General features: G+C 43.3%; 1 protein-coding gene across 2 annotated transcripts in view; it reads left to right on the top strand.

Moving 5' to 3' along the window:
* Nucleotides 1–26,019, top strand: part of FAM107B (family with sequence similarity 107 member B) — a 92,617-nt gene that overhangs the window by 26,154 nt on the left and 40,444 nt on the right. Inside the window, exon 1 of one of the 2 annotated variants that reach the window (XM_056573369.1) lies at nt 15,887–16,025. The exons of the other annotated variant lie outside the window; for it this stretch is intronic. The gene's annotated coding sequence lies outside the window, so the exon portion shown is untranslated. Of the gene's footprint in view, nt 1–15,886; nt 16,026–26,019 lie in introns of those variants that run through there. 2 annotated transcript variants of the gene reach the window in all.

Below are 26,019 nucleotides of genomic sequence, written 5' to 3'. Positions count from 1 at the left end.
TGTCATATTTCCAGGCGACAATTAGGAGTCACGTTAGTTGTTCCAAGAATGATGAAGCAGAGCATAGGTTGAAAATTGCAGTTTACAAAAGCTACCTGTCATGTCTATATTGGTCTGTGTTCACACACAGCCTATGGTTTTGCTGTGTGTGAACAGTTTTGTTTCCTGGACAGGGAACTGTTAAATGTTTCTGGCCTTTTCAGCCCAGGCCTCTGTTAGCCAATAGCCTTTCGGGTGTGTCTATTTATAGTCAGCCCAGCATAGACTCTGTGCTGGTGATTACATCATTATATTCTGCCATGCAGCTAATGGAGGCTGGTTGATTTGAGCTTTTAATCTATTATATCTGTTTTAGCATGCACTTTGTATTTTCTGGTTTTTGCCATGTTTTAGCAGTAGATTTTAAGCTGTTTATTTAGTCAGTTTTAGGATTTGTATATCCTTTCTGTGATGTCTGTTCACACTGTGTATTCTCTTGTATCCGTTTATGTGAAGTTCTGTGTTTTATATTTCTGTTTTCCTACTGGGCCAGCATCCTGACCAAACTGCGGTGTGTGTGCTGCTGGTCAGTAGTCTATTTGGAATTATTATTATTAATGGCTATTCCTATAGTGGAGTGGGGTGTCCAGTTTGTGTGTCCAGTGTGAACAGTGTCCTATGTTAGGCATCCCTGTTTCTGCTCCATCGAGAATCTGGGGAATTGAGAATTAGTACAAGATATCTCCGTGCTCCAAGGTGGACTCTGGGAGATTGTGTTCTAGTATCAAGACATTCCTGTTTCTACTGGAGGTTATCTGGGGGATTGCGATTCCTGTCTTGTTCAGTGTGTACTGTGTTCTATAATTATATCCTGTGTATCTAGATATCCCTGTTACCTGTCCATGGGGAATCAGGGGAATTGAAAATGAGTACAAGATATCTCCGTGCTCCAAGGTGGACTGTGGGAGATTGTGTTCTAGTATCAAGACATTCCTGTTTCTACTGGAGGTTATCTGGGGAATTGCAATAATTCCTGTTTAGCTATTGATCCCTGTTTCTGGTCCAGTGGGACTTTGTGTCTATTGGACGTTCTGGGGAATTTTGCTATATTCCTGTCTGTTCCTATAGTCTGTTGCCTTATCCGTTTTCCTGTCTGGTGTTTTGTACTCTATTTGTTATTTAGTTCTTTATTCAGATCTTTTGAGTTCTGTTCATGATCACTTATCTTTGAGTCTTCTGTTCATGGCCGCTGATCTATAGAGTCCTCTGTTCATGTCCACAGATCTATGGTGACCTCTGTTCACGACCGCTGATTGTGTCCTCTGTTCTACTCTCTGATCTGTGCCCTCTGAACTTATATACTATAGAGTTGTATGCTCCTGTTAGTTTTCTGGTTGGTGACCGACTATTTATTAGTGTGTGTTTTTATTAGGCCCCAGCACTTTAGTTCAGGGAGGGACCGGCGCCCAGTTGTAGATTCACCGTTTAGGGTGGATGGGCAAGCAGGCAGGGAGAGATGGTTTTAGGGTCAGTTTAGGGCTCACTTTACCTGTCCCATGGTCGGTCCCTAACACTACCCTTCATCCATTCCTGGACAATGAATTAAGGAAACACCCGTGCGTTCAAAATGTCCTCTTTACCCCTATATCCATTCCTCAGGGTGGTTACTTTCTGTAATGGTGTCACATGTGGGTGTCTCATTTTTGTATTTTCCTCTGAATGTATGTACCGTCAGCTACTGATATGCCATAGGCCACAAATGCAAAAAGACCTCTATGATTTCTAAGCCTTGTTGTGCACCCATCCAACACGTTACGCCATATGTGGATGTATTTCCATAGTCAGGAGAAAAAGCCCTCCAAAATTTGTAATCAAATTTCTCCAATTACCCCTTGTGTGAAAATGTAAAAAAAATTGGGTAACCCGAGCATTTTTGTGTAAATAAATAAAATTTTTCAATTTATGGCCCACTTTTCAAAAAACCTGTGAGGCGTAAATACTCACTTTACCACTTGTTACCTTCCTTGAGGGGTGTAGTTTCAAAATTGTGATTTTTTTTTAGATTTTATGTCAGAACCTCAACCATTGCAGTGCAAAGCACCACTTTAGGCCTCAAATCTAATCAGTGCTGTCTCACTCCTAAGCCCTGTTTTACACCCGCATAATTCTTTACCGCCTTATATGGGGTATTTCCTTATTTTGGAGAAGTTGGGCTACAAATTTTGTGGAGCTTTTTTTCTCTTACTACTTGTGAAACTAAAAACATTTTGGTTAATACCAGCAATTCAGTTTTAAAAATCAATTAATTTACTTTTACGGCCCACTGTTCAAAAAACATGTGAGGTGTAAGTACTCTCTTTAACCCTTGTTACGTTCCTTGAGAGGTGTAGTTTATAATATGGTGTCACATGTGTGGGGTTACTGCTGTTCTTGCACAATGGGGGCTTTGTAAATGCACATGGCCCCCGACTTCAATTCCAACAAACTTTTCACTCCAAAAGCCCAATGGTGCTCCTTCTATTTTGAGCATTGCAGTGCGTCCACAGAGCACTTTACATCCACATATGGGTTATTTTCTTTTTCAGGCAAAATTGCACTACAAATTTTGGGGGCCTTTTGCTAAATCACATTTTCCATTTTCACGTCCAACTTCGACGCAAAGTTGTCAAACACCTGTGAGCTGTTCAGGCTCACTATACCCCTTGATATGTTCCTTGAGGGGTGTAGTTTCCAAAATAGTATGCCATGTGTTTGTTTGTTTTTGCGGTTCTGGCACCATGGTGGCTTCCTAAATGCAAGATGGCCCCCAAAAACCATGACAGCTAAATTTATTTTAAAAAAATCCCACATGAGCGAGAACTCTTCGCATTTGAGGCCGATGTTTCTTACGGACCTAACAGTTACATACATTTAGAGGAAAATACAAGAAAGGAACACCCAAGTGTGAGCCTATTACAAAGGGGTGAAGTAGAGATTTGGAACAGACGGGTGTTCCCTAAATTTATTTTCCAGGAATGGATGAAGTGTACTATGGGGGACGGGGGGGGGGGGGGGGGGGGTATGAACATTGAAATTTTAATACTGATATGCCAATTATATTCCCAGAGTATAGCCGAAAGTAAAAATGATGCCCACCCCAAACCCTATGCTCTGAATCATCATTCTGGGAATGTGATGTGTGTGGCCATCCCTATTCTGTTACCTCAAATGCACACCCCGTTCAGGTGGGGAGAGAGCGCTGCACATTTGAGGCAACTGCAAACCCCCAATGCTGTTGACTCTGTGTGTTCTATAATTATATCCTGTGTATCTAGATATCCCTGTTACCTGTCCATGGGGAATCAGGGGAATTGAAAATGAGTACAAGATATCTCCGTGCTCCAAGGTGGACTGTGGGAGATTGTGTTCTAGTATCAAGACATTCCTGTTTCTACTGGAGGTTATCTGGGGAATTGCAATAATTCCTGTTTAGCTATTGATCCCTGTTTCTGGTCCAGTGGGACTTTGTGTCTATTGGACGTTCTGGGGAATTTTGCTATATTCCTGTCTGTTCCTATAGTCTGTTGACTTATCCGTTTTCCTGTCTGGTGTTTTGAACTCTATTTGTTATTTAGTTCTTTATTCAGATCTTTTGAGTTCTGTTCATGATCACTTATCTTTGAGTCTTCTGTTCATGGCCGCTGATCTATAGAGTCCTCTGTTCATGTCCACAGATCTATGGTGACCTCTGTTCACGACCGCTGATTGTGTCCTCTGTTCTACTCTCTGATCTGTGCCCTCTGAACTTATATACTATAGGGTTGTATGCTCCTGTTAGTTTTCTGGTTGGTGACCGACTATTTATTAGTGTGTGTTTCTATTAGGCCCCAGCACTTTAGTTCAGGGAGGGACCGGCGCCCAGTTGTAGATTCACCGTTTAGGGTGGATGGGCAAGCAGGCAGGGAGAGATGGTTTTAGGGTCAGTTTAGGGCTCACTTTACCTGTCCCATGGTCGGTCCCTAACACTACCCTTCATCCATTCCTGGACAATGAATTAAGGAAACACCCGTGCGTTCAAAATGTCCTCTTTACCCCTATATCCATTCCTCAGGGTGGTTACTTTCTGTAATGGTGTCACATGTGGGTGTTTCATTTTTGTATTTTCCTCTGAATGTATGTACCGTCAGCTACTGATATGCCATAGGCCACAAATGCAAAAAGACCTCTATGATTTCTAAGCCTTGTTGTGCACCCATCCAACACGTTACCCCATATGTGGATGTATTTCCATAGTCAGGAGAAAAAGCCCTCCAAAATTTGTAATCAAATTTCTCCAATTACCCCTTGTGTGAAAATGTAAAAAAAATTGGGTAACCCGAGCATTTTTGTGTAAATAAATAAAATTTTTCAATTTATGGCCCACTTTTCAAAAAACCTGTGAGGCGTAAATACTCACTTTACCACTTGTTACCTTCCTTGAGGGGTGTAGTTTCAAAATTGTGATTTTTTTTTTAGATTTTATGTCAGAACCTCAACCATTGCAGTGCAAAGCACCACTTTAGGCCTCAAATCTAATCAGTGCTGTCTCACTCCTAAGCCCTGTTTTACACCCGCATAATTCTTTACCGCCTTATATGGGGTATTTCCTTATTTTGGAGAAATTGGGCTACAAATTTTGTGGAGCTTTTTTTCTCTTACTACTTGTGAAACTAAAAACATTTTGGTTAATACCAGCAATTCAGTTTTAAAAATCAATTAATTTACTCTTACGGCCCACTGTTCAAAAAACATGTGAGGTGTAAGTACTCTCTTTAACCCTTGTTACGTTCCTTGAGAGGTGTAGTTTATAATATGGTGTCACATGTGTGGGGTTACTGCTGTTCTTGCACAATGGGGGCTTTGTAAATGCACATGGCCCCCGACTTCAATTCCAACAAACTTTTCACTCCAAAAGCCCAATGGTGCTCCTTCTATTTTGAGCATTGCAGTGCGTCCACAGAGCACTTTACATCCACATATGGGTTATTTTCTTTTTCAGGCAAAATTGCACTACAAATTTTGGGGGCCTTTTGCTAAATCACATTTTCCATTTTCACGTCCAACTTCGACGCAAAGTCGTCAAACACCTGTGAGCTGTTCAGGCTCACTATACCCCTTGATATGTTCCTTGAGGGGTGTAGTTTCCAAAATAGTATGCCATGTGTTTGTTTTTTTTCGCGGTTCTGGCACCATGGTGGCTTCCTAAATGCAAGATGGCCCCCAAAAACCATGACAGCTAAATTTATTTTAAAAAAATCCCACAGTTGCTCTTCCCCTCTTGAGCCATGTTGTGAGCCCGCAGAGCACTTTCTGTCAACATATGAGATATTTCCATACTCAAGAGAAATTGAGCTACAAATTTTGGGGGTCTTTTTCTCCTTATACCCATTTTAAAAATGAAAAAAATGGGACTACAAGAACATGTTAGTGTACTAAATACAGATTTAGATTTTTCTCCTCTACTTTGCTGCTATTCTTGCGAAACACCTAAAAGGTTACCAAACTTACTGAATGTAATTTTGAATACTTTAAGGGGTGTAGTTTCTATAATGTGGTCATTTATAGGGTATTTCTCACAGAAAGGCACCTCAAATCCACATCAAACTTAACTGGTCCCTGAAAAATTCAGATTTTGAAATTTTCGTGCAAATTTTGAAAATTGCTGCTCTACTTTGAAGCCCTGTAATGTCTTCAAAAAGTAAAAACATGTGAACTTTATGATGTCAACATAAAGTAGACATATTGTATTTGTGAATCAATATATAATTTATTAGCAATATTCATTTTCCATTTAAGCAGAGAGTTTCAAAGTTAGAAAAATGCCAAATTTTCTAAATTTTCATGAAATTTTAGGATTTTTCACCAAGAAAGGATGCAAGTAATGACCAAAATTTACCACTATGTTAAAGTAGAATATGTCACGAAAAAACTGTGTCAGAATCAGAATGAAAGGTAAAAGCAGTCATTAATGCATAAAGTGACATTGATCAGAATGTCAGATTTGCAAAAATGGGCTGCGTCCTTAAGGGGTTAAGGACCAATACAAGTAAACCTGTACGCCCCTGAAAGACCAGGCCTGTTTTTTCAAATCGGGGATGTCTGACTTTATTAGAGAATAACTCTGGTAACGTCTAGCCAATCACCATAATTCTGACAAAGTTTTTTTTGTCACAAGTTGTCCTTCATGTACATAGTAAAAGTAAGCTGATATCATTTGTACATTATTTCTTACAATGCAAAAAATCCTGAAAGTTTAAAAAATATATATATATTTTTTGATATTTTAACACTAGTAGGTTGCATATATTTATGCTTTCTGACCAAATAGTTTATGAAACTTATACTTTCAGATGTCTACTTTATTTTGAAAGCTATAAACTCAAAGAAAAACTGAGCTATTCACACAAAATGATATGCAAAAATTGACAAGCTTTATTGATACATATTGTGACATACAATAAAGTTTTTAAAACAAGGAGGAATGCAACAACAAAAAGATGGCAGCCTGGGATATATCTATATCTATATATATATATATGTATATATGTGCATGTGCTAAACAATTAATGGAAGACAGTGTGGGTGGTGTGGATATGAAAATAGGAATGTATGGTGAAAAGACTATCAAATCTAAGGGGCTATGCAGTCAATATGCACATAAACTAATAAAGTGCAATACTGTAAGATGACTAAGTCAATTACGCATGTGCAACAAAATTACACACTGAATTTGTAAAGGCTGAAGCAAAGTGCAATTGCAGATCGAGTGCTCGACTGCTAAAGTGCAATAAGCTGAAACACTGAAACATGTGTTGGGGTGGCGGCATCCTGGGACTTTTGGCTCTCAGACTTCAGCATGGTTGGTATTTACTATCAATTTTTAAGTGGCTTATTGCACTTTAGCAGTCGAGCACTCGATCTGCAATTGCACTGTGCTTCGGCCTTTACAAATTCAGTGTGTCATTTTGTTGCACATGCGTAACTGTCTTAGTCATCTTACAGTATTGCACTTTATTAGTTTATGTGCAAAATATACAGACTGCATAGCCCCTTAGATTTAATACAGTCTTTTCACCATACATTCCTATTTTCATGCCTATACCACCCACACTGTCTTCCATTAATTGTTTAGCACATGCATATATATATATATATATATATATATATATATATATATTTTTGTCCCAGGCTGCCGTCTTTTTGTTGTTGCATTCCTCCTTGTTTTAATAATTTTATTGTATGTCACACTATGTATCAATAAAGCTGGTCTATTTTTGCATATAATTTTGTGTGAATAGCTCAGTTTTTCTTTGTGTATATCATTAATTGGAGTCTATATAATATATAGTTTTTTTTTTTACACATAATTGGGTTACCGTACATACTCGAGTATAAGCCGAGTTTTTCAGCACGATTTTTCGTGCTGAAAACACCCCCCTCGGCTTATACTCGAGTGAACTCTCCACCCGCAGTGGTCTTCAACCTGCGGACCTCCAGAGGTTTCAAAACTACAACTCCCAGCAAGCCCGGGCAGCCATCGGCTGTCCGGGCTTGCTGGGAGTTGTAGTTTTGAAACCTCCGGAGGTCCGCAGGTTGAAGACCACTGTGGCCTTCGACATCATCCAGCCCCCTCTCACCCCCCTTTAGTTCTGTACAGTACTCACCTCCGCTCGGCGCTGGTCCGGTGCTGCAGGACTGTCCGGAGAGGAGGTGGTCCGGTGGGATAGTGGTTCCGGGCTGCTATCTTCACCGGGGAGGCCTCTTCTAAGCGCTTCGGGCCCGGCCCCAGAATAGTCACGTTGCCTTGACAACGACGCAGAGGTACGTTCATTGCCAACGTACTTCTGCGTCATTGTCAAGGCAACGCCTCTATTCCGTCCGGAAGCGCGGAGAAGAGGCGCCCCCGGTGAAGATAGCAGCCCGGAACCACTATCCCACCGGACCACCTCCTCTCCGGACAGCCCTGCAGCACCGGACCAGCGCCGAGCGGAGGTGAGTACTGTACAGAACTAAAGGGGGGTGAGAGGGGGCTGGATGATGTCGAAGGCCACAGTGGTCTTCAACTTGCGGACCTCCGGAGGTTTCAAAACTACAACTCCCAGCAAGCCCGGACACCCGATGGCTGCCCGGGCTTGCTGGGAGTTGTAGTTTTGAAACCTCTGGAGGTCCGCAGGTTGAAGACCACTGAGGGCGGATGATGAGAAGAGGATGATGAAGGGGGGGGGTGTGGGATGATGACAAGAGGATGATGAAGGGGAGGTGTGGGATGATGAAGGGGGGTGGGGATGATGACAAGGGGATGTTGAAGGGGGGGGTGTGGGATGATGACAAGGGGATGATGAAGGGGGGTTGGGATGATGACAAGGGGATGATGAAGGGGGGATGTGTGGGATGATGACAAGGGGATGATGACAGGTGATGATGATGAGGGTCTGGATGATGACAGGCGGTGATGATGATGAGGATGTTAATGACGGGTCTGGATGATGACAGGGGGGGGATGATGTATTTCCCACCCTAGGCTTATACTCGAGTCAATAACTTTTCCTGGGATTTTGGGTTGAAATTAGGGGTCTCGGCTTATACTCGGGTCGGCTTATACTCGAGTATATACGGTACTCTTATAGCCATACTGTCTTTACCTTCTTATGAGGCACGGCACCTAATTATTTATGGGTAGCTAATTCATGGGCACCCCCTTACATATACATTTCCTTTTTAGGTTTTTGTACCATAGGGTGTGTAATTGTTACATGTTTGTTGTGTCTACATATTTATTTTGAAAGCATTTCTTTTGTTTTTAATTAACATTTTAAATGAATTAGAAGCCTAACAATTTAACTTGAAATTTTAAAAAAGTGAAAAGTGCATCTTTTATGTGCTATGCAAGGTTTGCAAAAATTTGAAGGTGATAGAATATAGGAAGCCCCCCCCCCCCCCCCACCAAATGACCCCATTTTAAAAACTAGACCCCTCAAGGCATTCTCTAGGGGGTACAGTGAGTATTTTAACCATAGTTTTTTGGGCAGGAATTATTACAAAGTCTGTGTTAAAAATTCTAAATATGCTTTTTTTCACAAATGCATCATTTGTGGGACATATTTTTTGTACATCACTTCTGATATTGAAAGAAACGCACCCTATATTTTATTTAGCTACTCAGCACGTGTTTGGAAATACCCCCGCTTAGGCCATATTTGGTTCCTTGGTGAAGATTTATTCTTATTTTATAACCGACAGGTTACACTATCCCGACACCCCTACACCAAGCAGAGCTGGAACGGCAGTAGCTAAATGCCTTTGTGTCCAGGTGTTTAGCTCCTGCCGCTCCAGCTCTGCTTGGTGTAGGGGTGTCGGGATGATGTAACCTGTCGGTTATGAAATAAGAATAAATCTTAACCAGCAAGTTATCCAGGTGTGTTGCTCCATTTCTTTCCTTTATTGTGTGAACTTTAGGAGGTGTAGTTTCCAAAATGGGGTCACTGGTGGTTCTGTATAGTTCTGGCAGCTAAAACCCTTTGCAGGCATAAAGGAATTATTAGTATGAGTGCTTAGCAGGAAAAATGAACAGTGACATATGTGGGTCATGAATAACAAAATACATACACACCAGAGACACAGTTATCTGGAACCCCCTAGGGATATGTAGCCGTAACCTAGGGATAGATGTCCCAGGGAACAGCAGGCTGGTGGCTCAGTAGTAATACCCACCGGGCGAGACCACTAGAGCGCACCAACCAGCCCATAAATGGGTGCCCCAGGCAAAGGTGTCACAGGAGCATTCACAGCAACCCGTTGCCAATGGTGACCTGCTGGATGAAATCTGTGCATAAAAATGCCCACACATTAAATTGCATGCAACTTTAACCAAAGAAAAAAGAGGGGGAAATTGATAAATACAATATTTGCCAAATGCCATGCCCAACAATATGGAGCACAGACTTCTCAAAAATTCCGGCTGATCCTCAGTGAAAGTTGAGCGAGTATAAAGATATGAAAATTCATGTGGGGTCCGTCTTACCGTCTCATAAAAAATATAGTGAATATATTAACAGTACACAACATAAATCTCGCACAACTGAATGGACAATCTACAGAGTCTGGCATGTGACTAGATACAAGAGTTTAAGCAATATTCATAATAGGAAATTCAACATTAAGACCATGAGGTTTGAGTGTCTGGAGTTCGAAAATCCACTGCAGTTCAAACCGATGTAGAGCTGCAATGCGATCTCCGCCTCTTTTTGGTGGCGGTATATGATCGATAATTGCAAATCTCAGATCACGTTCAGTGTGACCACACTCAATGAAGTGTTTGTACTGGAAGGTCGAGTCTGCCCTTGCGTATCGTGTAGCGGTGTTAATTGAACCACACACAAAATTCACTGGTAGTCTCGCCCACATATGGCAGATTTCACGGACAAATAAGAATATACACATCAAAACTAGAAGTACAAGTCAAATAATGTAAAAGAAGGAAACACGAGGGCACTCACGGTACTTCGTTCACAGCAGGCTTCTTTATTCAGGTAGCGGTTGAACACATGTTCTGGCGGGACGCCAGGAGCGAGCGTGTGGGACGATAGCTATTTCGTGCCGATCCCGCCACGAAATAGCTATTGTCCCACACGCTCGCTCCTGGCGCCCCGCCAGAACATGTGTTCAACCACTACCTGAATAAAGAAGCCTGCTGTGAACGAAGTACTGTGAGTGCCCTCGTGTTTCCTTCTTTTGCTATGTTGAGATTGCCGTATCTCTATGCATGGGTTGTGCACCAGGTGAAGTCTATCACTGCAGGAGTTGCCGTTCCACCGCTGCATCAGTCTAGTACCCTATTGTCCACTAACTACGATATTTACCAGTGCCAGCATCTGTACCTCAGTCAATGTTGTTGACAAGTCAAATAATGTTTGATATTATACACTTTACCAGTACCTGGATGTGTGAAGGAGGGTCCCTTAATCATTTTAGAGCAATTAATGCAGTGACAGCAGGGAAAACATCCCTTGCTCTTAACTGTCAGATACCGTTGTCCGGAAGGGATCTTAATGGAACAATTGGCCTTGACCAGTTTGTCCCTCAAATTGGGGACACGCTTATAAGACATTAGTGGAGGTAAACCAAATACGGGGATCTCAGGGAATGCAGCTGGGTCAGTGTTTCCCAACCCCAGCTTGCTGTATGACTGGCCTTGTAAAAACCGTGGGGAAAACCCTTTACAGGAACTCCATCAACTTCTACAAATTCTCTTTTGCAAAACGTTATGGTTGACAAGTAGCAAACTATTTTAGTAACATGCACATTTGAGTGAAATCACCTGTGACCTTAAATTTCACAAGAAAATCATCGTACGACACTATAGCAGCAACTGGTTGTTCTGTCAGATATATAAAATCTGAACTACCTAGGTCGGTGTTTCCTAACCAAGGTGCCTCCAGCTATTGCAAAACTACAACTCCCAGCATGCCCGGACAGCCGTTGGCCTTTTGCTACAGCTGGAGGCACCTTGGTTGGAAAACACTGACCTAGGTAGTTCAGGTTTACTACATATGGACAGTTAGGCTAAGTTTCAACTTGGTTTTTTGTCCTGCGTTTTTTGGTTTGAAAAAAAAAAAAAAACGCAAGAAAAGATGCCTGAAAAAACGGCAGTGCAATTTCCTGCATCTGGCGTTTTTTCATTTGTGCGGAAATTGCATTTTTGGCCCCTTTGGCGTATTTTTATTTTTTTTTTTGGTACCCAAAATTTGTTGTGATAGAAAAAATTTATTTAATTAAATTTATATTTTTTATAACGAAATTTAAATTCATTTTAAATAAAGTGTGCGTGTTTCACTTTTTTTTTTCCATCAGGTAGTACTACTACTCCCAGCATGGAACAGACTGTACTAATAGACACATCGCCCTATGCGATCGTCCATTATATAGCAGAGATGCGGAGCAGCTCTATACAGCGCTCGCTCACATCTCTGCACTATACTCCTGCCAGTGATGTAAATAGAACATTATTCGTTCATATTTTCCGCCCAGAGTGGGGATTGGCCGGATGGTGGCAGCCAATCACAACTCTGGGCGGAGAATATGAATGAGTGATGTTCTCTTCATATCACTGGCCGGAGTATAGTGCAGAGATGTGAGCGAGCACTGTAAAGAGCCGCTCCGCATCTCTGCAATAGATAGAATTGCATCGGGTGTCAGGAGTGATTACCGCTGTGATCTTTCCTTAACTGCAGGTACTACTACTCCCATCATGGAGCACGCTCTGTTCCATGTGGAGTTGTAGTACCTGCAGTTAAGGAAAGATCACAGCGAAAGTCTCTCCTGACACCCGCTGTGATCCTCCTGTATAATGTATAGATGCGGCCGCCCGCTCTCCTATGGTCCCCTGCACTGACGTTTATATACAAATATTTACATTTTCCACAGAGTTGTGATTGGCTGGAACCATCTGGCCAATCACAGCTCTCTTCGGGAAATATGAATAGGTGTATATATACATCAGTGCAGGGGACCATAGAAGAGCGACTGGCCGCATCTATACATTACCGTATATACTCGAGTATAAGCCGACCCGAATATAAGCCGAGGCCCCTAATTTCACCCCAAAGTCCCAGGAAAAGTTATTGACTCGAGTATAAGCCTAGGGTGGGAAATACATCATCCCCCCTGTCATCATCCAGACCCCTGTCATTAACACCCTCATCATCATCCCCCCTTCATCATCACCGCCTGTCATCATCACCGCCTGTCATCATCCCCCCTTCATCATCACAGGCTGTCATCATCCCCTTGTCATCATCCCACACCCCCCCTTTATCATCCCCTTGTCATCATCCCCTTGTCATCATCCCCCTGTCATCATCCCACCCCCCCCCTTCATCATCCCCCTGTCATCATCCCACACCCCCCCTTCATCATCCCCTTGTAATAATCCCACACCCCCCCTCTTCATCATCCCCTTGTCATAATCCCACCCCCCCCCTTCATCATCCCCTTGTCATAATCCCACACCCCCCCCCTTCATCATCCCCTTGTCATCATCACATGTCATCAGCCCCCCCCCCCCTTCATCATAACTGCTTGTCAATGTCTGATACAGTGGTCTTCAACCTGCGGACCTCCAGATGTTTCAAAACTACAACTCCCAGCAAGCCCGGGCAGCCATCGGCTGTCCGGGCTTGCTGGGAGTTGTAGTTTTGAAACCTCTGGAGGTCCGCAGGTTGAAGACCACTGCGGCCTTCGACATCATCCAGCCCCCCCCCTCTCACCCCCTTTAGTTTTGTACTCCGGTGTACAGGACTGTCCGGTGGGGAGGTCGTCCGTTGGGATAGTGGTTCCGGGCTGCCATCTTCACTGGGGGACCTCTTCTCCGCGCTTCGGGCCCGGAATAGAGGCGTTGCCTTGACGACGACGCAGAGGGACGTTGGTAATGAACATCCCTCTGAGTCGTCGTCAAGAAGACGTGACTATTCCGGGCCGGGCACGAAGCGCGGAGAAGAGGCCCCCCCGGTGAAGATGGCAGCCCGGAACCACTATCCCAACGGAGGACCTCCCCACCGGGCAGTCCTGCAGCACGGAACCAGCGCACCCTAACGTCCCGCCGAGCGGAGGTGAGTACAAAACTAAAGGGGGTGAGAGGGGGGGGGGGGGGGGGGCTGGATGATGTCGAAGGCCGCAGTGGTCTTCAACCTGCGGACCTCCAGAGGTTTCAAAACTACAACTCCCAGCAAGCCCGGACAGCCGATGGCTGCCCGGGCTTGCTGGGAGTTGTAGTTTTGAAACATCTGGAGGTCCGCAGGTTGAAGACCATTGAGGGCGGAGAGTTCACTCGAATATAAGCCGAGGGGGGTGTTTTCAGCACGAAAAATCGTGCTTAAAAACTCTGCTTATACTTTAGTATATACGGTATACAGAAGGATCGCAACGGAACCCGGGGCGATCTGTACCCAGGTACTACTACTCCCATCATGGAACAAAAATATTTTGTTATAAAAAATATACATTTCGTCAAATACAATTTTTTCCATCACTACTGTATCTTTTTTATTATTTTTTTTTTAATGGTACCCTATGAAATTTTATTAAAAACGGTATCTCCATCACTTCTTTGGATTGCTAAAGTCCAAAAGAGAATAAAAAACACCTGAAAAATCGCCAAAGTTAAAACCCACATGGCGTTTCTCTACTCCCATAGACTTCTATGGGAGAAAAACGCCACAGTGGCTCAACATGCTGCGATTTTGGAAAACCGTCAAGGAGCTGAAAACCGCCAAAAAAGAGTGAAAAAATGCCAAAAGGATTTAAAAAAACGCTAAAGTGAAAAATGCCAAGTCGATAAGATTTTTGCGATTTCTCAATGATTTACAGCTAACATCTGGCCACAGCGTTTCTTGGCCGAAAATGTGGCAAATTGGCATTTTTCTTGGCATTCCCCCCCCAAACAAAAAAATAAATAAAAAAACAACTAGAAACTTAGCCTAACAGTGTTTCCACAGTATGGGAGTAGGTGGGAACATAGCCGCATGTGAAAAAACGCAGGTCTGCTGCACTGCACTCATCTCCGTGAGCTCTCAGGACATGTTAGGAATTGTAGTTTTGCAACAGCTGGAGGCACCCTGTTTCAGCTGCCACCGGATAGCCATTTACGGTGCCCCGTGTGGTCCGGTTATGGTCTCCTACCTGTCCTCGGGGCTCCGTAAACGGCTATCCGGGGGCAGCTGAAGCAGTCTGCGCTGCCGGATAGCCGTTTATGCGATGGCCCTGACATACAAAAGCATCGTATGTTGATGCTGCCTTCAACATGCAATGGCCTCTGAGAGGCCATCGTATGTTGAAATGATCGTATGTCGGGGGACCACTGTACTGTAACTTCGCTCATCTCTAGTGGTTATGCAACAGCTTAAGGAAGCCTGGTTGGGAAACATCGACCAAGATAGTTCAGGTTTAATCTATCTGGAAAATAACAGTGTTTTCCACAGTATAGGGGTAGGTGGGCACACAGATGCATGTGAAAAAACGCAGGTCTGCTGCACTGTACTGATCTCCGTTGGCTGTCAGGGTATACTGGAAGTTGAGGTTTTGCAACAGCTGGAGGAACCCTGGTTGGGTTGGAGAAAATCCACCTAGGTTGTTCATACTTAACATATATATGGAAAATAACAGTTTTTTCCCACAGTATGGGAGTAGGTGGGCACACAGACGCATGTGAAAAAAAAGGCAGGTCTGCTGCACTGTACTGATCTCCGTTGGGGCATGCTGGGAGTTGTAGTTTTAAAATAGCTGGAGGCAGCCTGGTTGGGAAAAACTGACCTAGGTAGTCCAGATTTTATATATCTAGAAATAACTGTTTTCCACAGAATGGGAGTAGGGGAGAACAGACATGTGAAAAAACGCAGGTCTGCTGCACTGCACTCATCTCCATTGGCTCTCAGGGTATGCTAGGAATTGTAGTTATGCAACAGCTGGAGGCACTCTGGTTGGGAAACACTGACCTAGGTAATCTAGATTTGATATATCTAGACATAAGTGTTTTCCACAGTATAGTGGTAGGTGGGCATACAACTGCATATGAAAAAACGCATGTCTGCTGCTTTGCACTGGTCTCTGTTGGCTGTCCGGGCATGCTGGGAGCTGTAGTTTTGCAACAGCAGGAGGCACCCTGGTTGGGAAACGCCGACCTAGGTAGTTCATACCTAATGGATATGGAAAATAGTGTTTTCCACAGTATGGGAGCAGGTCTGCTGCACCGCACTCCTCTCCAGCCGGATGAGAGGGAAATGACAACAGCCTGGGCGCTGCTGAGGGAGACAGAGTGCTGACCGGAGGGGCGTGGCCTGGAGACTAGAGGGGCGTGGCCGGGGGCGGGGTCGCGGACTCTCCTCTTGGAGTTGCTCTGTGCTGCGGGAGGTTATTGTGAAGGAGCTGGGCAGAGAAGTGTCCGGGGGAAGCTGCTCCATCAGGGCTGCCGGGGAGCTCGGCGTGACAGCATCCTCCCAGCCATCCTGAGACCCAGGGCGTTAGCTGGACGGGAGGTATGTGTGTGTGATCGGAGCCTGAGATCTGTGCCTGGGACAATCGATCTAGTGGATCAGTGATTGATTGTGAGACTGATGCGATCGGGGAGGGAGGGGGACATTGTCATGATGACGAGGGAGTTCCTACAGACATGCTGCACTTTATGCCTCCGGAGCTGAACTTCTCTGTCTCTATATTGCTGCATTATGTGTATAGTGGGGCAGATAATAGCTGCAGAACACCCTGATCTAACCAGATGACAAACTCAGCCCTGCTACATCTGCATGTGATTACACAGGAAGCATGCTTCACCATATGGTGGTGGGCCAGTGTTATCTAGTGTACAGAGGTGTGAGGACACATTGGAGAGGGAATCGTGCGGTACTGTGTGATGCAAGGAAACTTTGTGCTGTGTAAACAATGATCTTATCAGGGGGAGGGAGGGGCACTGCCATCTGATCACCTCTGCATCATCCCAGGGGGGGGGAATCAGCCCAAACTAGCTGGAAAGGCAATGATGGGAGCCCTGAGATCTGATAAAGCAGAAGACAATTCATGGTATGGGCAGCCATGCCTGGAGCCAAGGAGGGGGCAATGAACAAGACACAAGGATTGCTCCTTTAAGTGATGGGATCTGGTCTCCAAAATTTGGATCAATTGGCGAGACTCAGGATCCACTGCTTTTGTTTCTATTATAGAATAAATGTGCTAGAACAGCGTTTTCCAACCAGTGTGCCTCCAGCTGTTGCAAGACTACAACTCCCAGCATGCCCGGACAGCCGAAGGCGATGCCGAAGCCGAAGGCGATGTCAGCCCTGTGCCCTGACATCCCCATGCTGCCCTGACATCCCCATGCTGCAGACTCGTGACTGTCAGGCAGAACATGACAGCTCAACCAGTTGCTGCTATTGTGTCGTACCACGAGGCGTCTTGTTATTTTCTGTACGCTTTTCCTGTAAGGCCCCCTCCGCACTACAAAACTCTCCGTTTTTAAACCTCCGTACGACGTTCCTTCTGCGAATCAGCTGAAAACGTCAGTGACAAAATCCTATACGGCCGTTAGAAGATCCCATTATAGTCTCTGGGATTTTTCTAATAGCCATTTTAACCCGTTATTAATAGCGGCCGTTATTTTGTGACGGAAGAAATAGTTAATGAACTATTTCTCCCGTTACTATCTTCCGTCACAAAATAACGTCCGTTATTAATAACGGGTTAAAACGGCTATTAGAAAAATCCCAGAGACTATAATGGGATTTTCTTACGGCCGTATAGGATTTTGTCACTGATGTTTTCAGCTGATTCGCAGAAGGAATTTCGTACGGAGGTTTAAAAACGGAGAATTTTGTAGTGTCAAAGAAGCCTTCAATGTAAGGTCTCGAATGATTTCATCAGAAATGTGCATCTTACTAAGAAAGTTCCCCAAACAGTGCTACTTGTCAACCACAAAATTTTGTATGCAAAAAAAAAAAATCTATGGGTTTCCCGTAAAGCGTTTTTTTTCTTCTCCACCCACAGTTTTTTTTACCAGGCCAGTCATATAGCAATCCCAATGTGCTGGCTTAAAGGGGTATTCCAGGAAAAAATTTTTTTATATATATATCAACTGGTTCCAGAAAGTTAAACAGATTTGTAAATTACTTCTATTAAAAAATCTTAGTCCTTTCAGTACTTATGAGCTTCTGAAGTTTAGGTTGCTCTTTTCTGTCTATGTAATCTCTGATGACACGTGTCTCGGGAAACGCCCAGTTTAGAAGAGGTTTGCTATGGGAATTTGCTTCTAAACTGGGCGTTTCCCAAGACTTGTGTCATCAGAGATTACTTAGACAGAAAAGAGCAACCTTAACTTCAGAAGCTCATAAGTACTGAAAGGATTAAGATTTTTTAATAGAAGTAATTTACAAATCTGTTTAACTTTCTGGAACCAGTTGATATATATATAAAAAAAGTTTTTCCCTGGAATACCCCTTTAAGCTGTCAGTGTGTGATCAGAAGGAGCAACGCGGCCCCTATAATGCGGCTGTGGAGGTGCCAGGGGTCTGACCCTTAGGCTAGGTTCAGACTACGGAATCTCCAGGCAGAAAATTTCCGCCCAGAGATTCTGAGTGCGGCCAGCGCCGGCTGAATCAGTCGGCGCTAGGACCACGCGGACACTGCAGTCTCCAATAGACTGCAATGTGTTCCGCGTGGATTTCCGCCTGAAGAAAGAGCAACACCATTCTTAAGGCAGAAATTTCTAAGCGGATCTTCCGCTTCACAAATTCCGAAGTGTGAATTTGTGAACGGAAACCTATTTACTACACTATACATTTTAGCAAGTGGAATTTCGGACAGAAATTTTACGACTGAACTTCTGTCGGAAATTCCGTAGTCTGAACCTAGCCTTACAGTTCACACATTTATGACCTGTCTATAGGAAAATATAATAGAATGCCAACTAAAATTGATCATAGAATAAATTTGATGTATTTAGAGAGAGCCTGCTCATTCTAGGACCTCCAGTTTCATTTGCTGCTTGTTGACCAGTATCGGTTGTACAAGTTTGTTTACAAAACACGTAAACGTTTACATAAAACTTTGTATAAACCCCTTAAGGACGCAGCTCATTTTCACCTTAAGGACTCAGCCCTTTTTTGCAATTCTGACCACCGTCACTTTAAGCATTAATAACTCTGGGATGCTTTTACCGATTATACTGATTCTGAGAATGTTTTTTCGTGACATATTCTACTTTGTTAGTGGTAAATTTTCGTTGTTACTTGCATCCTTTCTTGGTCAAAAATCCCCAAATTTCATGAAAATTTTGAAAAATATAGCATTTTTCTAACTTTGAAACTCTCTACTTGTAAGGAAAATTGATATTCCAAATACATTTTATATTGATTCACTAATACAATATGTCCACTGTATGTTGGCATCATAAAATGGACATATTTTAACTTTTTGAAAAAATTTGAGGGCTTCAAAGTATAGCAGCAATTTTCTAAATTTTCATGAAAATTGCAAAATCTGAAGGGACAGATGTTACTGCCTGGGCAGTCTAGGCATGTTGAGAGTTGTAATTTTGCAACATCTGGAGGGCTACCGTTTGGGCACCACTGTAATAGTGGTCTCCAAACTGTGACCCTCCAGATATTGCAAAACTACAACTCCCAGCATGCCCAGACAGATTTGGGCTGTCTGGGCATGCTGGGAGTTGCAGTTTGGCAACCACTAGGAATGCAGCAGTAAAGATCGCTTTACTGCCACCTCACTTCATGCTCCACCCCGTCGCCTTCCTACCTGTGCCGCTGATCTCCGCTGATGTCCCCACGACATCTTCTTTGCAGGTACCGGACGCCATCTCTTCCCCCCCCCCCCCTCCCTCCCATTCTGCGCGACATCCAGGGGTGGGCAGAGCGGGGGGGTTCCATGGTCACCACTCATTGGCTGACTAATGGCAGGGCAGGGGATAGGAGGAGGCTGCAGCACTGCAACCTCTCTCCTATCCCTTAGGATGATCGGGGCTGTCACTGACAGCTTCGATCATCCCTGTTTTCCGGGCGATCGGGTCACCAGAGACCCGATCAGCCCGGAATAGCAGAAAATCGCATGTCTGAATTGACATGCGATTTCCTGTGATCGCCGACATGGGGGGGGGGGGGGGTCTTAGGACCCCCCTCGGCGATGTGCTAGGATGCCTGCTGAATGATCTTTACCCTTCCAGTACTTTTTAGCAGCTGCATGTTACAGAGGAAATTATTTTCTTTTTTAATTTCTTTTTTGTCTTGTCCACAGTGCTCTCTGCTGAGACCTGATGCCCGTGTCAGGAACTGTCCAGAGCAGCAAAAAAATTCCCATAGCAAACCTATGCTGCTATGGGCAGAGGTGTCAGCAGAGAGCACTGTGGTCAGACATGAAAGAAATTAAAAATGAAAAGAATTTCCTCTGCACCATACAGCTGCTAAAAAGTACAGGAAGGGTAAAGATTTTTTAATAGAAGTAATTTACAAATCTGTGTTACTTTCTTGCTCCAGTTCATTAAAAAAAAAAAAAAAAAACTGATACTTACCTCCTCCTTCCCAGTGTCTTTTCTGTGCTTCCTTCTTCAGAGACAAGCAGCTGGTTGCAGGACCTTCCCGCTGAGCCAATCACTTGTTCTGTCTCGGCCAGTGATTGGTTGAGTGGGACAGTGCTGTAACCAGCTGCAGGAAGCACAGAAGACACCTGGATGGGACTGGCCAGAGGTGACCGGGATCTGTGACAGACTAATAGGGAATGCGGCCTGGTAGGCATCAGGTTTTTTCTTTAATGTTTTCCACACGTCCCAGCACCATATTAAGGGGATGAACATCACATGGGGAAGGGGGGGTGTAAGCCATATATTATATCGCAATTGACTATCGAAGTCGCTACATTTACCTCCATAATTGCAATAGGATATATTCCCCAAAAATTGCTGCCCTAATTCCTCTTCTGGCTTTTGCTTGTAAAGCTAACCAATGTACTGCCAGTGGCCTTTTTATATGATGTGATTTATTGGAGGGGAGCTATGTACTATGTTTTACCATTAGTAACTCTTCCTTTATAACATTCTGTTCAGTCTGCCAATTGATGCCAGTCATTACCATCCTGACATCTGAAGAAATAACTGCATGCATGTGGTGTTTGCCACAATAGAACCCTACTGGTGACACAGCATAGCAGGCCCGCCTTAGTATCTATGGAAGCATCTTCAGAAATCAGTCCTACAGAATAATCCTGTGTATCCTGTGGCTATAGTGAGATATGAATACAATGGGGGTTATTTATCATTGTGTTCTTGTGCTTTTTATGGTGTACGTTTTGCGCATTGCAGTTTTTTTTGCGCTATTTCCCTTTTTTTTTAAAGTTCTAAAATCCGTCAATTTGAGCTTTTGTTGTTGCTAGACCATTTTTTAAAGTGACGGATGCAGTGGTCACAAATTTATGAACTGCGTGTTTTTTATTTTTGTGCAAATTTTGCCGCAACTGACGCAAAAAACCCCCCCAAATCTAGACCATCTCCTGACCAGGTCTAAAAAAGATTACTACTACACTTTCGTGACATATTTTACTTTATATTTTAAGTGGTTCATTTTTGTTGACACATGAAGCATTTTTTTTGTGAAAAACTCCAAAATATTGGGGAAAAACTGAAACATTTCTGGCGTTTTTTTTATTTTGTATTTTTTTTTAATGGTGTTCACTGTGCGGTAAAAGTTACTTTGTATCTATTCTGTGGGTGGGTACGGTTACAGCGATACCTATTTTATATAGCTTTTTATGTTCTTTTTTTTCCCCTTTTTGTGTTATCATTTTCCGACAGCCATAACCTTTTATTTATTTATTTATTTATTTATTTTTTTGTCCAAAGCCATTGAGTGAGGCCTTTTATTTATTTATAATTTTTTTTTGCGGGACAAGCTGTAATTTTTATTGGTATCATTTTTGCGATACATGCTACCTTTTGATATTTTTTTATTCCGCTATTTGTACCAAAATTGGTGAATTTTGCGCTTTTTTGTTTGTTTATGGCGTTCAGCATGCAGGATAATTTACATTATAACTTTATAGTACACATCATGATAGACGTGGCAATACCTATTATGTCCATAAGTAGGGTAATAATGAGTACGGCACTGCCGCGTACCTTTTGCTGGCGGGGAGTGGTAGTGTAAATTGGGTTCAACACCTAAACACAAAGAAATGCCACGGTTGTATCACTGACCTGATGGATTAAACTTTATGAAACTGCAACACCGGTGCCTCCTCTACTCTTCCTAGTTTGAATACCTATTATGTATATGATTTGTGTTTTGTTTTTTGATGATAATACAGGGCTTTTATTGGGAAAGGGGCAATTTTTTATTTTATTTTTTTACACTTCATACTTTTATTGAAGAACCTTTTTTATAAAAATGTTTCACTTTTTACAGGTTATACTATGCTGCAATACATTTTGTACTGCAGCACAGTATGACCTGATCAGCTGCTTGCCTCTGGCTGGATCTCACAGACTTCCGTAGCAGGCAGAACAACGGCGACCCACGATTGTATCGTGGCGCCACCGTTGGTGAACAGCTCCCTCCCACTGTCAAGACCATAGATGCCGTGATCAGGATTGATTATGGCATCTATGGGTTTAATGCTGCTGACACTAGCGCGATTGCTGTCCCAGCAGCTGCGGCGGGTCCCAGGCTTTGATTGACAGCCGGGTCCCACCGGCGATCTCCTGAGCTGCGCGCGGCATAGCAGGAGATCGCGAGGACATATGCATACATCCCAGCGTGCGAACATGTTGGGTGCTTGGATGTATGCATACGTCCCATAGCGGGAAGGGGTTAAAGACATAAAAAGTTAAAAATTAAAGAAAAAAAACGTGCAAAGGAAAAGTAAAGCAGTTGTCCATATGAAACAAACAAATATATTTTTTAAGGTACAAAAAAGGAATTTTAAAGATGTAAGAAACAATAAGATTGTTCGTGATGGCCGACATCTCACAATCTCATGTGCCTAAGTATAAAAAGAATATCCAACAAAGTGATAACAAAATAAAAAGTGAAAGGTGAAAAAAGTTATTTTTTTTCCTGGCTTGCAGCTAGGTAATCCTTTACTCAAATGTAAGGGAGACTCTCTTTGCAGACCTTCTTTTAGACATAAATTTGCCTTAAAATTAAGACTAAAACAAATAAAACCAAATACGCAGACAAACAAGCTCCTCTGATCTGGATGTGGTTGTGCTGATCTGCGTGACATTTATCATGGTCGATTGTGACAATATGATATATTTGGCGCAACACCGCCCAAAAAAAAAAAGGAACTAGACAAACAACAAAAATGATCTAGCCAAAACCATTATTGATAAAAAAAACATCCAATAAATCCACAGCCTTTCTACTGAGAGGGCAGAAGAGCAGGAAAAAACTGCGGTGGTGCTCCCAAGGAAGTAACCCCAAGTCGTGGGTATAGGGTATAAAGTAAATAATTTATTTTTTACAGCATAAAGAAATCAAAGAAAATAAAAAACTTAATGCAAGACGTGTTTCGGGAGTCACAGCTCCCTTTCTCGAATGAGTGAATTATCCGTCGCAGCGCGCTGTCCCCACATCGGGGAACTAATCATATTTGACCCGCGAGCGCTATTCTGTTTACCCACCCCCTCCCCCTGAATTATCAGCGCAGATAATCTGTTCCCACATCATGTCACCCGCGTGCGCTCCTCTCCTCATCCTCATCCGATTTGCGGCCCGCTGGTGCTTGAAATCTGTACTACAAATAACGCTGCAAAAATAAACAAAACAAACTTTAACTTACCTTCCGACATGGTCCCTCTGCTGCGGTCCTTGGGATGGGAACGTCACAGAGCCGTTAGCCTATCACTGGCTGCAGAGATGTCCCGCCTCGGCCGCTTATAGGCTGAGCCCACTGTCATGTAAGGAGCATACATGACAGTGCACTCAGCCTATCACCGGCCGCAGCGATGTCCTGCCCCGGCCGATGATAGGCTGGCTCGGTGACTTTCCCGTCCCAAGGAAACTGCAAGAGGACCACAGCGCAGGACAGTGAAGACGGTAGCAGAGCAACGGGGGGACGTAGGCAGGTTAAAGATTATTTTGTTTATTTTCGCAGCCTGGGAAACTTTATTTGTAGTACAGATTTCTAGCGCCTGCGGCCCGCAACTCATAAGAGGATGAGCAGAGGAGCTCACTCGGGTGACATGATGTGGGGACAGCGCAGCTGATAATTGTGAGGGGGGGGGTGTGTTTGGAGAGAAGCGGCACCCAGGTCACATGGGGGGGGGAATACTGTTAAATACCGTGAAACCTCCATCACTTAAAAAAATACAGTGATACACGTTTTTGCTCATACCGCCCAGCCCTACTCCCTGTGTTAGTATTATAAATATGTAGCACATAAACAAAACTAAAGCAAAAAAAAGTTACTTTAGAACTTGCTTACCAAAGCCAACAATCAGAAATTTCCCCCTAAAAGATTTTTTGGCTTGGAGTTTCACATATTTCTATGGTGCAAAAAAATCTTATATTTATGAACACCTACGCTTTTTGCTAGTCTTCTATGTAAGGACGCAGATTGACTACTTGTATTACTGTGTGCATATACATATACTACTAGTGGCATAGCAGGCCCGCCTAAGGCTGGGTTCACATCACGTTTTTGCCATACTGTTTTCAATCAGTTTTTCTAAAGAAAACCGTATGGAAAAAATAAACCATATGCGTTTTTAAACTGTATACTGTTTTTAAAAGTGCATACAGTTCCGTCCGTTTTTATAAAAAAATAAAATAAAAACACTTTTTTTAAAAATGTTGTCCATTTTTAATGGGAGGGGTGTTGGGTGGGGACTTTAAGATGCAAATGCGCATGTGCAAAGTAAAAACCGTATACGGTTTCCCATATGGAACTGTATACAGGTGCGTTTCCCATTGACGTCCATGTTAAAAAAAAAAAAAAAAAAAAAAAAAAAAAAAAAAAAAAAAAACTTGTGCGGTTGCAGTACGGTTTTTAAACCGGAGTCAAAACCATGGTTGACCACGTTTTTGTCTTCAGTTTAAAAACCGTACTGCAACCGTATACGGTTTTTACTTTGCACATGAGCATTTGCATCCTAAAGTCCCCACCCAAGACCCCTCCCATTAAAAATGGACAAAATCATCAAAAACGTATGTTTTTTATTTTTTTTATAAAAACGGACGGAACCGTATGCACTTTTAAAAACAGTATACAGTTTAAAAACGCATGCGGTTTACTTTTTCCCATACTGTTCCATCCGTTTTTTTGCCATACGGTTTTCTTTAGAAAAACTGATTGAAAACAGTATGGCAAAAACATGAAGTTAACCCAGCCTTTTGAAAGCATCATCAGAAATCAGTCCTACAGAATAATCCTGTGGCTATAGTGAGATATGAATACAATGGGGGTTATTTATCATTGTGTTCTTGTGCTTTTTATGGTCTACGTTTTGCACATTGCAGTTTTGTTTTTTTTTTGCGCTATTTGCGTTTTTTCTAAGTTCTAAAATCAGTAAGTTTGAACTTTTGGTGTTGCTAGACCATTTTTTAAAGTGGCGGATGCAGTGGTCATAAATTTAAGAACTGCATGCTTTTTTATTTTTGCGCAAATTTTGCCGCAACTGACGCTAAAAGAACACACAAATCCAACGGTATTTTTGTAACTTATGGCGGATCCACAGTATAATTATTAGCGCTGCGCTGTCCCCATCGGGGTAAATACTCACATATCACCCGCAAGCGCTGCCCTCCTCATCCTCCTGTTTGTTGCGGCCACTAGCGCTAACACTATACTGTATCCCTATGCCCGGGCTGCAAAAGGTAAACAAAAATAAACTTTAATGCGTGTTCCTATGTTGGCCTTACGCTCTTCCTGGGGACGTGAACGCTGGACAGCCGTCAGCCTATCACCGGCCGCAGTGATGTTCCACCTCGGCCGGTGATAGGCTGAGCCTACTGTCATGTAAGAAGCCGGCTTCTTACATGACAGTGGGCTCAACCTATCGCCGGCCAAGGCGGAACATCGCTGCGGCCAGTGATAGGCTGACGGCTTTCCGACTTTCCATTCCCTAGGAAGCAGGTCCGGACCAACGGGGAAGGTGAGTTAAAGTTTATTTTTTTTACCTTTTGCAGCCTGGGCATAGGGATACAGTATAGAGCAGTGGTCTTCAATCTGCGGACCTCCAGATGTTGCAAAACTACAACTCCCAGCATGCCGTTGGCTGTCCGGGCATGCTGGGAGTAGTAGTTTTGCAACATCTGGAGGTTGAAGACCACTGGTATAGAGTGTCAGCGCCGGCGGCCGCAACAAACAGGAGGACGAGGAGGGCAGAGCTTGTTGGTGACATATGTGAGTAGTACCCCGATGGGGACAGCGCAGCACTATAATTATTGGGGGGGAGGGGGGGGCAGAACAGCGCTCGTGGGTCACATATGATTAGTTCCCCGATGTGGGGACAGTGCAGCAGCGCTGGGCTGATAA

This window comes from Hyla sarda, chromosome 4 (assembly GCF_029499605.1).
Source record: "Hyla sarda isolate aHylSar1 chromosome 4, aHylSar1.hap1, whole genome shotgun sequence".
Lineage (NCBI taxonomy): Eukaryota > Metazoa > Chordata > Amphibia > Anura > Hylidae > Hyla > Hyla sarda.
This window is presented reverse-complemented; position numbering and strand designations above follow the sequence as displayed.